Consider the following 17,432-nt stretch of genomic DNA (forward strand, 5'->3'; position numbering starts at 1 on the left):
GAGACAGCAGGTAGAAGTCTCCACACGTTGTCAGTGTGATGGGCAGACAGGTGACATTAGTCCGACTTCTCGTGACAGCTGGGTTGAAGGATGGAGCGCCCAGTCACAGAGACAGAACACAGATTCATCACTTGTACGACTTACTGTAACTACATTATATTTGGATAAATCCCTTTTTCTTCTCATCTGAGGTGCCTGAAAATGACATTTCCCCATCATGCCCTGGGGAGTCAGAGTGAGTGTCTCAGGCAATTTCAATTTCCTATACAAGGTTTAATCCCTGCCCCAGCGACCCCCGTCTCTCTCTCTCGCTCCCCATTGGCTCAGTCCTGTTCTGTATGTTACCAGACAGGGGCCCCGTGTTCTAATGAAATTCCCCTGCTCGGGGGATCAGGTCTGTGGGTTACAAAACCACAACTACACCCTCTCGTTATTCCTTAACAATAATTCTTGGGCAAAGTATATTCTCATTTCCTCCCAGGCTTCGTTAGTTTTAGTTAGTTTTAGGTCGTTATATATAATGATAGGACCATTTTAAGCCAGTGTCCTAATTGTATCATTCTATAAAAGTGAGAAATGGGGAGGAATGGTTTCCTTATGCAATAGGGTTAGGGTAAGAGTTAAAGGGGAGAAGTTATTCTTTATGCATCACTATAGGTGCACCCTATTAACTGGGCATTAGAACAGGCACCCTAAGTACTTAATTGGGCATAAGGGGTGTCAGACTGGCCAGTAGGGAGACCGGGGAATATGCTGGTGGGCCCCACTGGATGACAAATAAGTTTTCTTATCGCTACTATAAAGTTGTGGAATACAGATACTATTGGGCACATTTTATATCTAATAGGACATAGAGTTGGCTCTAGATGTCAGGTTCTCTTATGGCCCCCAGTGTGCCACAGAAATCTTTGTATGACCTACATCTGGTCTGGGATCTACCCCATGGGGCAGGGACTGGGATATTCAAGGCCCACCAAAGTTGCTACCCCAGGAGCCCCCACTCCCCCTCTGAGGCCCCCAGCGTCTGCTGCCAGCGTTGGACTGTGGGGCCCACTGGCATTGCTGCCTCAGGGGCCCGCACACCACCCCAGCCACAACCTCCCTCCCCCCCACGTAATTTTCCCTCTCCTTTCCTTTTCTCCCCCGACTGTTTGGCCTTACTCTCCCACATCCTCCCTCTTCTCTCCCCTTCTATATTTCTCCTCTCCCCCATTTGTCTCTCTACTCCCTAACCCCCTTTCCCTTCTCTCCTTCTGTCTCTCATCCCCTCTCCTTTCCTTTTCTCCCCAACTGTTTGGCCTTACTCTCCCCCATCCTCCCTCTTCCCTCCCCTTCTATATTTCTCCTCTCCCCCATTTGTCTCTCTACTTTCTAACCCCCTTTCCCTTCTCTCCTTCTGTCTCTCATCCCCTCTCCTTTCCGTTTCTCCCCCAACTGTTTCGCCTTACTCTCCCCATCCTCCCTCTTCTCTCCCCTTCTATATTTCTCCTCTCCCCCATTTGTCTTTTTATTCCCTAACACCTTACCTTTCTGCTAACCCCATTTCCCTTCTTCCTTTTTCCGTCTGAGTCTAATTTTTTCCCCTCTTTTCTTCCCCATGCATTTTATTCTGTATTTCTCCCCCAGTTTCTATCTTTCTCCATGCCTTCAGGTGTACAGTAGTACACAGTCCAATCATTCTGAGGGCCCTTAAAACTTGTTTTAACCCCATGCCCTTTGGTACCCTACATGAACAGAATCCCCATGCTTAAATGAACATGGGGTTCAGACTTGCACCCCTCAAGTGTAACAGAAGAAATCCATGGAAGTGCCCAAAATGTATGCAAACATGCTGGGTAGAATAGAGAACCAACTGGGAACACTGGACATCTGGCTTGGTCCATGCTTCTGTAGGGGCTTCTGTTACATGGCTTCAAAAGTCATAACCAGCAGTGCAGAGAATAGAAAGAAGCAGACAGATAGTGCTTTCCCTTTAATCCCCAGGCTGAAGATTCATTGCGTTTATCTGAAGAGGACAGGAGATGTACTTAGGGACAATATGGTCTAGTCTAAATGTTGCTATTAAAATGGAAATGTATATTGATTTGTGTTGTGTTGGGAACAACGAGCACCATGACCTCCATGTGAATTGTTATAGAGCTCGGAACGGAGGAACAGAGGGCTGAGTTATTGGGCAGAGAGATCTGAATGGAGACAAATACGCTCATTTTACTTATGGGCCAATAACACTAAAAATACACGTTTAACAAAGGTTGACTCTATTAGCGCACGGTTTTCCAGTCTTAAAGGGGACTGAACTGTCCTACTGAAGTGCCATTTAACTGAACTATTAAAAGGGGGTGGAGCACCTACAAAAAATGCTTATTGGTGGATCACATGGCCATAAATAGTGTGTCATGGTGAGTGTAGGGGTTAAGGGGGCATCACCTTCCCAAAAACTAACCCCCACAATGTGACTCGGATTCTTAAAGCAATAGAAGCATTTCCAAGTTTTCTAGGGTCAATGGCCTAATTTATGCACGAGAATCATCCAATGAGAATCCTGCCCTGCTTTTTTTATATACACTCTGTTCTTATGTTTAAATTATCATCACCCAAAGGCATTAAATTGAACCCGATACTGCCTTTCTGATATCTGATTAAAATGGCAGGGATCATGGCACATTCCCTGCTCTCTCTCTATGTTAGATAACAATAAGATCACTGATAGTGCTGGTGGGGGATGATGCTCATTGGAGAACCCTCTTGCATTTATAATTATGTTTTAATTGCCTACTTTGGAGAGCTAGGGGGGGCAAATGAGTCAGTTGTAGGGATGGTATATGTCCCCTTTAAGACATGTAAGCTCAGAATATAATGAAGAATCACTGGGCCTCCACCCAAGACACACTAGACAACAAGAGGACTATAATTAAAATCATGATGCCAGGAATCGATTCCGGTAAATTTAATGGTCCTGAATCCGATCATGCTAAGGAACTGTGGGGGAGAACAATTTTGAGGCCTCATCTACTTAATGACGCATGAGTTAATTGAACTCTGGGAGGAATCTGGGCTACGTGCTACTCCTCGATGTCTCTGTCCTGAGATCAATTTGTACTGGAAGGGCTGAATCTTTAATGCTCTGCAAAGTAGGTCTTTATTCGCCCACACGGTTAATACCTGGATATCGCCCACTTATGACTCACGACACGCGTGACGTCAGGTTACAAGGTAAATCGTAGGAGAGCTTTGTCTTGGTCAGGTTTGGGCCACCTTCTTTGGAGAGCAAAGGGATAAAGGTGGTGACATCCTTGAAGGTGTTCACTAGAGGTGATCACTAGAGGGAAAGGCCCACCTTGTGCACCCTTAAAATGATTTACGTTCCACCTTATGTTATCTTGCTCCCCATGAACCCCCTTCTCCCTGCATTACTACAGGCAGTGGGACCCGCGTGTAACATAGTTAGACCTAGCAGCTCCTTTCATTAGCGCCGCTATATACAGCCTAATACTGGCACAGAAATAGAGGTAATTAACGGGTGCCTAATACATGTTTCCGAAGGTAATTGCAAAGTGTATATTGTTAACGCAGCAGGATTCAGCTTAGGAATAACTCGTCTCATATACGCTCACGTAACCCTTTCTGATGGGAGTTTCGACGTTTTAAGGGACTGTGAAACTCTGTCAGTCTTGTATTCTATCAATGAGGACCTTCTATACACGGTCTTGGGTTTCGGGACTCCAGTGTCCAACAATAAATGATCATGATCCCATCATTTCTGAGCGTCAGGTTCTCTGATAGACCCACTTTGAAATATGAGAACGTTTTATGTCCCCTTTAATGCAAGTTGACTTTAAATTCCTTGCGTTCATGGTGGCTTTTTGCCCCAGTATGACATCCAGTAATAGGATATGCATGGTCAGATTGGACTTTCTTAATGCTGGATGTTCTTCTTGTGGCAGGGGTGGATTCATTCTTCTTTGGGCTAGGGGTTGGCCTTGCCCCGACCCTTACCCTTGCCATGCTCCTATTCCACTCATCTAACCACAGTGGACCCTATGGGACAACTGCCCAGATAGACCTTATGGAGATCCACCACCACCACTCTGTTGGCCCAAACCCTTTCCTACTGTCACTTCTATATCATTTGTCACACTCTGTTGTAGACTGCTGGATGTCAGGTTCTCTGTTGGGCCCAAGAAGGCCCAGTCTGACAGTGAGGACATGAGAATTTAATATAAGAATGTCTACATCCTCAGATGAATGATTTAAACTATTGCACAAACTGTGTCTAAAAAAATGTCATTAATGGGAACGGCAAGGAGTAAATGATCATTCCTTCTGCCAGATACTGATTGGTTCTGACTCCCCAGCACCTTTAATCTGTCAACCCTTCCACAAGTGCATCTGGGAGACTGTCTCTCTGCCCGCGGGACTGTAATTATAATCGAAGGGCAGTGACATCACCAGGCTCTCATTAATTAAAAAAAAAAAACAACACTATTCTTCCCCTCGAGGGGCATGCCAGTATCTCCCGGCATTTTTGGGCCAAAAATAAAGATAAAACAAGTGTTTGTTCTGCACCAAACTCGGTCGTTGCTCAAATAAACTGACAGCGCATTGTTGGTGGGTGACGCATCGTTAAAGTGTTTTTTTCTCCCGTTTCATTAGAGCTAATTACAGGGCAGTGAAGTGTATAAAAATCAAAATTGCATTTCACACCAGGCAATTAAGCGGCATGTGCTGCTCACAAAGTGAGTCTCTGGGAGTGTTGTGGAGTTTTTTTATTAGGACAATGCTAAGGCCAGTTCCCCTTGAAAGGCTTTTACAAGAGCTGACAACTTCAATGTTGGCCTCATATGAAAATCCTCAAAGCTATCTGGTTTCGGTGCAGGACAGAGAGTACAGAGATATAAACACCCAAACAGCATTAGCTCCTCCTCCTAGGGCCCAAATTCATAATTCGGAGTCCACTAGGGTTTTGACCCTACAGAAGCTCCTCTGTCAGGCCAGTCTGACCCTGAATACAGACGGAATCATCTGATTTGCTGGACCGTGCCCCCTACTGCCCTCAGTTAATGGAATGACATCACAACAGGTGGAGAAAAGGTGAACGATGAAGTCTGAGGCAAGACTGAAACAGCAAGAAGGACCAGTAACCCCAGAAAACAAAACAAAAAAACCCAAAAGGAGATAAATGTACATTTAATTATTAATATTTCCATTTGAGTAGCCAATGGGAGAAATAGAATGTTCACAATTCAGCCAATCAGAAACTTTGCACTGAATTGGAAACCGAGCAGAGCATTAGAACAGTCACGCATGGGATAGAGCCACCATCGGCCAATTAATAGCTAATTACTGCGTCTGCCAACATAATAGGAACAACAGCAATACGTGCAAAACGAGTTGGTCTCTGAAATGACTGATGTCTTCTACTTGCTCCAACTATTCCAGTGCAGCCTGAGAGCCCTGAAGTTTTTGTTTCTGAATAAAATAAATATAGTATTCAAGGATGTTAATGCATGACTCCTCCCCTCCGGAATCCCAAAATTCTTTGCAAAGTACTGTTTTTTTTTACCCATGATTCTCTTGCAGTAGAATTTGGCTACGAAGCTCAACGTTGTTCAGGAGATAGCAGGCCATCAAGTTCTTTTTTTTATTTCTCTCTTTATTTCTCTTAAGTCTGGCTCTATTGACAAAGACATAAAGGTCAGCAGATAATGTTCTTTTGGTGGCACCAAATTTTCTGTGGAGACACCTACCAAGATCTGACCCTTAGTCCCAGTAAAGCATAACCTAAGGTCCAGGTCAAGGGTCAGATCAGTGGTCATCCAAGGTCTAGACAAAATGGCAAGGCAGGTGGCAGATTCCAAGCAAAGGTGAGGGCAGGTAGAGAACATGTTCAATTCAGGAAAACCAGTCAAACCAGAAAAAGACAAATAGGGCATCATCAGGTTTTGTAGATCACCAATGGCTCTACTGACAAAGTCATAAAAGTCAGCAGATAATGGTTCACCGATGCGCTATAGGAGCCCAAGTTTTCTGTAGAGACACGAAGATTGCCCCCTAAGGTTCAGGTCAAGGTTCAGATAGCAGGGGTCAAATACAAGGGGGCTTTGGGTTCACCATGGGCAGGTGGCATCTTCAAATCCGGAATCCAGACCAAGGTCATGGCAGGTGAAGAACGTCTTTAATCCAGGAAAAAACAGAAAAAGAATATCATCAGGATCTAGGGGAGTTGGTGGCAAGACGGGCACAACATAAACCAGAAGTGACATGGGTGGTTCAAAAAACCTGTGGCATAGAGGCACTTCCATGTGTTGACATCACTCAGATGAGAAGACATGTTCATTCATTCAGTTGGAGAAATTGGACAAATCCAACCATGTGCAGAAAAAGCTTATCCAGTTTTCCGATCATAGAATTTTCCACCCAATTGATAGCTGGTTGCCAATAGGCTGTTAAGCGACCATAATCATTATAAAACAATGTAAGTGAAGAACACCCTGGGGTGGGAACCAGTGGAAGCAATAACTACTAGATAACAAAGGAATACCGAACAAATTACTAAAACCTGTTGAATAAACTGCTAGCAAATGTCTTTCCCGTCCAACTCCTGCTCATGATTTATGCCTTTAGGGCTCTTAAAGGGAAACTCTGTCCTACTGTAGAATATGAGCACTGTTCCAACCTACCTCCTACATTTGAAAATCAGTGTCACTTCCAATGATGCCAAGATGCCCCTGATTCCTTTCAACCAAGTACCAGTTTGAATGGAAAGATATATGTAATATGGCATAAACAGTGGGTCATGGTCTTCTTCAAGCTGCTACTTATTAGCAAAAGCCCTTTGGTAGGGCGCATCATATCTGTGTCCCAGTTCTTCTTACCTTAGGGCTTAAAAGCTATCAGCACACAATATATACATTTATCTTGGTTATTCACTGACCAGGGGGCATTCTCTTAGGCAGAGGACACAATGGAATGACCTCTTTGCCCGACCCCATTTTCAAATGCCCATGTAAAGATGGCCTAGAAACTTAATTCCTTAAATACCCTAGGGAAGCAGTTCTAAACCATTTTTTAACTAGGCTTCAAATGCCAATCACAGTCAGCCAGCAGGCCACAATTATCTGAAATATCACACATTAGTATGAAGGCCACAGTTGTCTGCAGACATTACTGATGTGTGTATTTTAACACTGACTTCACAAAAGACCGTGCAATAGCCCATCCTTAAGACATTTGGATCCTTCCTTGTCCATCCCAACTTGATCCTCAGAGTTGCATGTGGGGTTCACAGTTTGAAGAACATTGTGCAAAGTTTCTGGAACTACTAGAGTAGAACAAGTTAAACAGTGGAAGTTGTGTGATGGTAGGCGGGGAATAGATATATTGTACCTAGTCATTAACTCAAGGCAAGCCTATGACAATGCTATGACTGTGGCATGAATCATAGGAACATTTGGAACAGCACCACAGGTGTTCTTTGCCAAAGGCCATATATATATATATATATATATATATATATATATATATATATATATATATATATTATAATAAACCAAGACCCAGGGAAGAGGTGCAAGAGCACTAAGAGGCTCAAGAGCTCAGCATCAGTAGGTGCAGAAGATGCAGGTCTTCTTTATCTTCCTCACCTCACATAGGGTAGGCAAGTAAAAAGCCCAATGTTCTACAGCTGCTAGTTTTACTCTAGTCTAATTTAGTTTGGTACTTTGCAAGAGGCAAAATACAAACCTGCTTGCAACTTAATTCTATGAAAAAAAGGGCCAAGGCTGAAGATGCTTCCTAGATTAGGGGATTTACTCAACTGAGCTGTCCAAAGTCAAGGCATGGATGTTCTACTGGCCTTTAACCTGGTGAAGGAGGGGACACAGAACGATAAACTCTCAAAGCAACTGACACTTGAATTGTCTAAATTGGAATGCTTGGACAAGTTGATGAGGCCTTCATTGCAAGGAAAACTAGTGTTTTGTCTATTGGTCAGTAGTACTCCAAACCCCTTTGGAAGGAAGACAAATGTTATTACCACTTTCTTTCCCAAAGAGTCTAAGGGAGAATGAAGATGGCTCTTAGAGAAAAGAATCACCCTAAGCAAAGATTTCACAGATTGCTATTGGCTTTTCAGTTGAAGAAGTAGCAGGAAGAGCCCAATAAACTTTCAAACAATAAAAACCTCAAGTGTTTGAAAATTTATTTTGGAATTCTTGGGCAGGATGAGGAAACCTTTAGTGACAGATAATGTTTAAGATCTGAGAGGGTTTCAGTCTTGGATTTCTAGCTAGTGAAAGTTTGGCCATGAGAACTGTTGGGAGAAGTCGTCTTGACTTCATAATTAACATATGGGCTTATTTTCTAAGGTTTTATGGTTTTACTAGGTAAAAAGGTTACCATAGATAGGCATGATTATGAATATTATGGGCATTTGTGACCCGAGTGCTTGCATTGGTCTATAGTGACCATGGGCTTGGTTGATATAGAACAAACTTATTACAAACCTGCAATGGTCAATTTGAAGGTTCATTGATACAGGCCTCCATCTTTAAAACATATTGAGGGAAAGAAAAACCTTGCCTCCAAAGGTCAAAGAAGATTGATGGGAGTCAGTGAAGGTATCTGAGATGGGTTGGAGGAGACTAAGGTCAGTGGAAGGATGCTAAGAATGGAATCAAGACTGGAACCTATTACAAAACAGAAAAGGGACATGAATTAGGGAAAACTGATGACAAAACACAAGGCAGAAGATTGTGAAACCAAAACGGGGTCACAAGGCTATGGCTAGGGAAAGTACCTCCATGGGAAAAAGTGAAAGGCTTAAATAGGCAGTGAACCTAATGGGACTAGACTGGAGTGGACCTATTTTGTAAAATAAAGAGCTGAACTAAATTACACACTTCTGGAATAGTAGTGAGTCCATAAGAACTCAACTGGAACCTTTCAATTACCTTCTTCAAACCCTCCTTAGATCCTTACAGGAGCATACCTACAGGGGGCAAATTGAATGGCCCTTTACCACATTTTGGACCGGGACCCAGTGGCCAGTGTAGTGATAGACATTATCAGGAACAACACACAGGTATTAAACACAGCAGATAAAGAGCAAGGGCCGACCCTGCTGGGCTCTACAAGGCAAGGCTCCTTAACAAGTCGTTTATCCGCTTCCCTTTCATGCTGGCGACACTGCGAGAAAATGAAAAAATATTATTTTTTTGTCATTATCATTTGAATATAGATTGGATTTCCTCCCTGGTAAACAGCTCAAATTGAACTTACCTAACGGTGGGTCAACAACAAAAGTGTCAGGGTTTGATGCTGCGTTGCAAGAGGAAGAAGAACACAGCTTGATTCAAATCAATTCCAACTGATACAAAATCCACTTGTTTTTGCCTTTCTCACTAATCAGGATCTATTCATGTGAGCGGAACAAGGAATTTCATGACAGATTTGTTACATTCGAAAGCATCTGTTTCTGTCTTTATTGGTTATACAGCTGGGTCTTACACTACCAAGTAGCTGGCAAAGCCAATCCAAATTTTGGTAGCCAAGGAAAAAGTGGCAATCCGTCCCCCAGGCAGATGCCTCTGCTGCATTCCCCTTGTTCTGGTCCTTGTTGCCATGGTCTGTGTGTCTGGACTGGTGGCTCTGCAGTGAGGGTCTAGGGAAGACACAGAGAACATGGGACTAGTGGAGGGCTCTATGGGCTGAATTTGCTCTCAACTGAGAAGGCACGGAGTGGATTTGAGGGCTTTGAGGCTGAGACCTGTAAAAATGTACCCATACGGACCTTTGCAGTCAGAATAACGACTTAAAAACAGGTCCCAGGCCTGAGAATTCAGCTGAATTACTGATGAGAGGAGAAGTAGAAGGACAATGATGGAACCCAGCCAGTTATCTGATCAAGCAAAGATAGCTCAGAGGAGTAATTCACTCAGTCAGTGAGTGGGGGAGGTACCATGCCTAAATAAAACCAATGGACCAGGCTGGTGGAAGACCTTCACCTTTCGAAGGCCTTGAATGTAGATTAACCACACCTTTCCATTGTGATAGACCTTCTTCCACAATGGCGGAACCCAGCCAGGTATCTGATCAAGCAAAGATAGCTCAGAGGAGTATTTCACTCAGTCAGTGAGTTGAGGAGGTACCATGCTTAAATAAAACCAATGGACCAGACTGGTGGAAGACCATCACCTTTAGAAGACCTCTAATGTAGATTAACCACACCTTTCCATTGTGATAGACCTTCTTCCACAATGGTGGAACCCAACCAGGTATCTGATCAAGCAAAGATAGCTCAGAGGAGTATTTCACTCAGTCAGTGAGTTGAGGAGGTACCATGCTTAAATAAAACCAATGGACCAGACTGGTGGAAGACCTTCACCTTTCGAAGGCCATTAATGTAGATTAACCACACCTTTCCATTGTGATAGACCTTCTTCCACAATGGTGGAACCCAACCAGGTATCTGATCAAGCAAAGATAGCTCAGAGGAGTATTTCACTCAGTCAGTGAGTTGAGGAGGTACCATGCTTAAATAAAACCAATGGACCAGACTGGTGGAAGACCTTCACCTTTCGAAGGCCATTAATGTAGATTAACCACACCTTTCCATTGTGATAGACCTTCTTCCACAATGGTGGAACCCAACCAGGTATCTGATCAAACAAAGATAGCTCAGAGGAATATTTTACTCAGTAAGTGAGTTGGGAGGTACCATGCTTAAATAAAACCAATGGACCAGGCTGGTGGAAGACCATCACCTCTAATGTAGACTAAAAAAAGTTTCCATTGTGATAGACCTCTTCAGAGTAGACGAGTGCTCCCCCTGGTGGTAAGGGGTCTCACCCAAACTGTGAATGTCTAGGAAACTCAAGGTAAGGTGCACTAGAATGCTTCCCCTAAATATGGTGGTGCAGTGATTGCCATTGATGCCTTTCACCACTGGGGTCATAGGTTCGATTCCAACGAAGGCTTTATCTGTTATATTTCCATACAGGGTTTCAGTGTATGTGATATTGACCTTAGATTGTAAGCTCCACAGGGGCAGTATGTACAGCAATGGGGATATACAAAAAAAGGATAATGATAATAAAAGTCTCTCCAGTAGGAGGTAAATGGTTAAGCCTGGCTGGTGAATTAGACAAGTCACAGAGATAAAGCTTCCATTCGCAGAATCTATTAACTGCTGTTCTTGTTGAAGGAGCACGGGCATCCCTGGCAGGGGAAAAGCTAATGGGATGTGACAGTTGGGATATTCTTCTTACTGGCGCACACGGAGGAGCTGAGAGACGGATCCAGCGTCCAACACGCTCACGTTCCCATGAAAAGGTCTCCATATACCGAAAGCAAAAAAAAAAACAAAAAAGGCAGTTTGTTCCCCAGAAGGCAATTTCATTACCCGCATGCCGCATGTATATAGGGTTCTCGCTGCACGTGACAGCAAGAGTGCTACAGATTTTATATACTGTACTTACTGTACCCACCCAGAGGTTCAGCAGCCCTGGAACTGTAATGATCCAGTTGCCCCCCATATTTAGTGAGTCAGTGGCACTGCAAATGCTCAGTGGGCTCTGGGCTGCTGCTGAGAAACTGAGCTTGGAGGGGTGAAAGTATCCAGCAGAAAGTGAGGTTCATCTGCCATTGAAGCCACAGGGCTAAAGAATGTTGCATTATGGGAAAATAAAGATGGCAACCCACAGTTTGCTCTCATTTAGTAAACAAGGCCTTCCATTTCCAAATAATGTATTAAACATCAGCTGCCACTTGATGGATATTTAAATATATATGAAAGTTCCCCATTAACCCTTGTATGGAAAATAAAGGGATATTATCCTGTAAATAATTCAGGGAGCCGAGAAGCTGCACACGGGCAGGTGACATGAACAATGGAGTTCTATTGGCTGAGAACAAGCGGCTGACCCTGCACTAATGACCCTTCATACCTGGGAGACTCACTTATCTAAGGCAGAGCCCTATATATTATTTATCATTCCCAGAATGCTCTCCTTGCATTGTCAGAGCTCTGAATCCACAAAGTGACAGCCGAGAAACACAGCATTTTGTCCCTACAAATAGAACATTATAAAAGAGTATATATATATATGTATATATGTAAGTATATATATATATATATATATATATATATATATATATACACATATATATATATACTCTTTGACATACATCTGCCCCAAGCGACTGATCTGATTGGCTGCAGTTGTGCCTCGTGTATAAGTGCATAGAGAGTCATATGAAAAAGTTTGGGAACCCCTCTTAATTCTCTGGAGTTTTGTTTCTCATTGGCTGAGCTTTCAAAGTAGCAACTTCCTTTTAATATATAACTTGCCTTATGGAAACAGTAGTATTTCAGCAGTGACATCGAGTTTATTGGATTAACAGAAAATATGCATCATAACTAAATTAGACAGGTGCATAAATGTGGGCACCCCAACAGAGATATTCCATCAATACTTAGTTATAACCTTTGATGAGTGTCTGGAATCTGCATGTGGCTATTTTTGACTATACAAAATCTCTAAAGGCACAAGGCTGCAGGCTGAGTTATACAGGGAACTCTAAGTATCACTCATGTATTATAAGGGATAATGTACCCCCTACTGTAAATGATAAGGATATTAGAAGTCACTGAGGGGTTGTTCTGTGACCATATAAAGGCACAAGGCTGCAGGCTGAGTTATACAGGGAACTCTGAGTATCACTCATGTATTATAAGGGATAATGTACCCCCTACTGTAAATGATAAGGATATTAGAAGTCACTGAGGGGTTGTTCTGTGACCATATAAAGGCACAAGGCTGCAGGCTGAGTTATACAGGGAACTCTGAGTATCACTCATGTATTATAAGGGATAATGTACCCCCTACTGTAAATGATAAGGATATTAGAAGTCACTGAGGGGTTGTTCTGTGACCATATAAAGGCACAAGGCTGCAGGCTGAGTTATACAGGGAACTCTGAGTATCACTCATGTATTATAAGGGATAATGTACCCCCTACTGTAAATGATAAGGATATTAGAAGTCACTGAGGGGTTGTTCTGTGACCATATAAAGGCACAAGGCTGCAGGCTGAGTTATACAGGGAACTCTGAGTATCACTCATGTATTATAAGGGATAATGTACCCCCTACTGTAAAAAGTGGGGCCTGTGACGCTGCCTTGTTCCACCCGTGGGATAAGTCAAGTCCTTTTTTTTGAGCAGACTTCTTATCTCACTCTTGAATAATCAAATATGCCATTAATACTTGTAAAATCTTTATGGTGCAATGTCATCTCCCGACCAGTAGGTGGAAACCACGTGTCCAAAAAATTGAGCCAGTAGCGGAGCAGCCCCACCCCTTACACCAGATCTGAGTAGGGTTCAGCACACAAGTAGGAAGTGGAGTTATCGTGGAGTAGGTTATGCACAGACTTTTTTTTAGGTTGGTGAATTTAATTGATCTCGCCTGGAAAGCAAATCTCAATGTCCATTAAAGAATGTTGTGTTTGGGGAACAGGGGACATTTCTATAGGTCGTTGCTGAACATGTGACTGTCTCACTTCCCATAAATAAACCAAGGGTGGTGGGTTGGTGACATATATTTGTCATCGTTAAGCTTCATGTGGTTCTATAACTGTTGCCTCATTAAACCATTTGTCTTCCCTCCCAGACGGCAATATTCATAGCGACCGAGATTCCCAGTAACATTCATCTTACTTTCCCTTGAAATCAGCGCCCACAGCAGAGAGAGATGGGGCCCCTCCCTTTGTTCTCTTCCAATCTGTGCAATTCCCAGAGAATAGACTGTCCCCTAATCCAAGTTTATATCAGCTCCCTAATTACTTGCTCCCTCCTCCTCAATGGGAAAAGATTCATTGTGCCTCTCATAAGAAAACATTTCTCTCTTTTATTCTCCATCATGTCACAGTCTCCTGAAAACAATATTTAATTAAACAGATAAATTGCAATTTTTCATTTTTTTAATTTTTCATTGGTAAAAGTCAACAAAGGGCAAAAATAATCCAACAAGCTCAACTCTTAGCATTCTATCCATAACCTGAACCCGCTGGTGGTATAACTATGGCAGTATAGGTATTCCCTGTACTAAGCACAATTCAGCAGGAACAGTCCCTAAATTTGCTCATAGTCTGTACAGAGAGATCCCATAAAACTATGGTAGCATAGGTATTCCCTGTACTAAGCACAATTCAGCAGGAACAGTCCCCAAAGTTTGCTCATAGTCTGTACAGAGAGATCCCATAAAACTATGGCAGCATAGGTATTCCCTGTACTAAGCACAATTCAGCAGGAACAGTCCTCTAAGTTTGCTCATAGTCTGTACAGAGAGATCCCATAAAACTATGGCAGCATAGGTATTCCCTGTACTAAGCACAATTCAGCAGGAACAGTCCCCAAAGTTTGCTCATAGTCTGTACAGAGAGATCCCATAAAACTATGGCAGCATAGGTATTCCCTGTACTAAGCACAATTCAGCAGGAACAGTCCTCTAAGTTTGCTCATAGTCTGTACAGAGAGATCCCATAAAACTATGGCAGCATAGGTATTCCCTGTACTAAGCACAATTCAGCAGGAACAGACCCCTAAGTTTGCTCATAGTCTGTACAGAGAGATCCCATAAAACTATGGCAGCATAGGTATTCCCTGTACTAAGCACAATTCAGCAGGAACAGTCCCCAAAGTTTGCTCATAGTCTGTACAGAGAGATCCCATAAAACTATGGCAGCATAGGTATTCCCTGTACTAAGCACAATTCAGCAGGAACAGTCCTCTAAGTTTGCTCATAGTCTGTACAGAGAGATCCCATAAAACTATGGCAGCATAGGTATTCCCTGTACTAAGCACAATTCAGCAGGAACAGTCCCCAAAGTTTGCTCATAGTCTGTACAGAGAGATCCCATAAAACTATGGCAGCATAGGTATTCCCTGTACTAAGCACAATTCAGCAGGAACAGTCCTCTAAGTTTGCTCATAGTCTGTACAGAGAGATCCCATAAAACTATGGCAGCATAGGTATTCCCTGTACTAAGCACAATTCAGCAGGAACAGACCCCTAAGTTTGCTCATAGTCTGTACAGAGAGATCCCATAAAACTATGGCAGCATAGGTATTCCTGTACTAAGCACAATTCAGCAGGAACAGTCCCTAAATTTGCTCATAGTCTGTACAGAGAGATCCCATAAAACTATGGCAGTATAGGTATTCCCTGTACTAAGCACAATTCAGCAGGAACAGTCCTCTAAGTTTGCTCATAGTCTGTACAGAGAGATCCCATAAAACTATGGTACATAGGTATTCCCTGTACTAAGCACAATTCAGCAGGAACAGACCCTAAGTTTGCTCATAGTCTGTACAGAGAGATCCCATAAAACTATGGCAGCATAGGTATTCCCTGTACTAAGCACAATTCAGCAGGAACAGTCCTCTAAGTTTGCTCATAGTCTGTACAGAGAGATCCCATAAAACTATGGCAGCATAGGTATTCCCTGTACTAAGCACAATTCAGCAGGAACAGTCCCTAAATTTGCTCATAGTCTGTACAGAGAGATCCCATAAAACTATGGCAGTATAGGTATTCCCTGTACTAAGCACAATTCAGCAGAACAGTCCCTAAGTTTGCTCATAGTCTGTACAGAGAGATCCCATAAAACTATGGCAGCATAGGTATTCCCTGTACTAAGCACAATTCAGCAGGAACAGTCCCTAATTTGCTCATAGTCTGTACAGAGAGATCCCATAAAACTATGGCAGATAGGTATTCCCTGTACTAAGCACAATTCAGCAGGAACAGTCCCTAAGTTTGCTCATAGTCTGTACAGAGAGATCCCATAAAACTATGGCACATAGGTATTCCCTGTACTAAGCACAATTCAGCAGGAACAGTCCCTAAGTTTGCTCATAGTCTGTACAGAGAGATCCATAAAACTATGGCAGCATAGGTATTCCTGTACTAAGCACAATTCAGCAGAACAGTCCCAAGTTTGCTCATAGTCTGTACAGAGAGATCCCATAAAACTATGGCAGCATAGGTATTCCCTGTACTAAGCACAATTCAGCAGGAAAGTCCCTAAGTTTGCTATAGTCTGTACAGAGAGATCCCATAAAACTATGGCAGCATAGGTATTCCCTGTACTAAGCACAATTCAGCAGGAACAGTCCCTAAGTTGCTCATAGTCTGTACAGAGAGATCCCATAAAACTATGGCACATAGGTATTCCTGTACTAAGCACAATTCAGCAGGAACAGTCCCTAAGTTTGCTATAGTCTGTACAGAGAGATCCATAAACTATGGCACATAGGTATTCCCTGTACTAAGCACAATTCAGCAGGAACAGTCCTAAGTTTGCTCATAGTCTGTACAGAGAGTCCATAAAACTATGGCAGCATAGGTATTCCCTGTACTAAGCACAATTCAGCAGAACAGTCCCTAAGTTTGCTCATAGTCTGTAGAGAGATCCCATAAAACTATGGCAGCATAGGATTCCCTGTACTAAGCACAATTCAGCAGGAACAGCCTAAGTTTGCTCATAGTCTGTACAGAGAGATCCATAAAACTATGGCAGCATAGGTATTCCCTGTACTAAGCACAATTCAGCAGGAACAGTCCCTAAGTTTGCTCATAGTCTGTACAGAGAGATCCATAAAACTATGGCAGCATAGGTATTCCCTGTACTAAGCACAATTCAGCAGGAACAGTCCTAGTTTGCTCATAGTCTGTACAGAGAGATCCATAAACTATGGCAGCATAGGTATTCCTGTACTAAGCACAATTCAGCAGGAACAGTCCCTAAGTTTGCTATAGTCTGTACAGAGAGATCCATAAAACTATGGCACATAGGTATTCCCTGTACTAAGCACAATTCAGCAGGAACAGTCCCTAAGTTTGCTCATAGTCTGTACAGAGAGATCCCATAAAACTATGCAGCATAGGTATTCCCTGTACTAAGCACAATTCAGCAGGAACAGTCCCTAAGTTTGCTCATAGTCTGTACAGAGAGATCCATAAAACTATGCACATAGGTATTCCTGTACTAAGCACAATTCAGCAGGAACAGTCCCTAAGTTTGCTCATAGTCTGTACAGAAGATCCCATAAAACTATGCAGCATAGGTATTCCTGTACTAAGCACAATTCAGCAGGAACAGTCCCTAAGTTTGCTCATAGTCTGTACAGAGAGATCCCATAAAACTATGGCAGCATAGGTATTCCTGTACTAAGCACAATTCAGCAGGAACAGTCCCTAAGTTTGCTATAGCTCATAGTCCTACAGCAGAGATCCCATAAACTATGCAAGCAATAGGTAATTCCCTGTACTAAGTAGCAAATTCAGCAGGAACAGTCCCTAAGTTTGCCAAGTCTGTACAGAGAGATCCCATAAAACTTGGCACATAGTATTCCCTGTACTAAGCACA

This window comes from Xenopus laevis, chromosome 3S (genome assembly GCF_017654675.1).
Source record: "Xenopus laevis strain J_2021 chromosome 3S, Xenopus_laevis_v10.1, whole genome shotgun sequence".
Lineage (NCBI taxonomy): Eukaryota > Metazoa > Chordata > Amphibia > Anura > Pipidae > Xenopus > Xenopus laevis.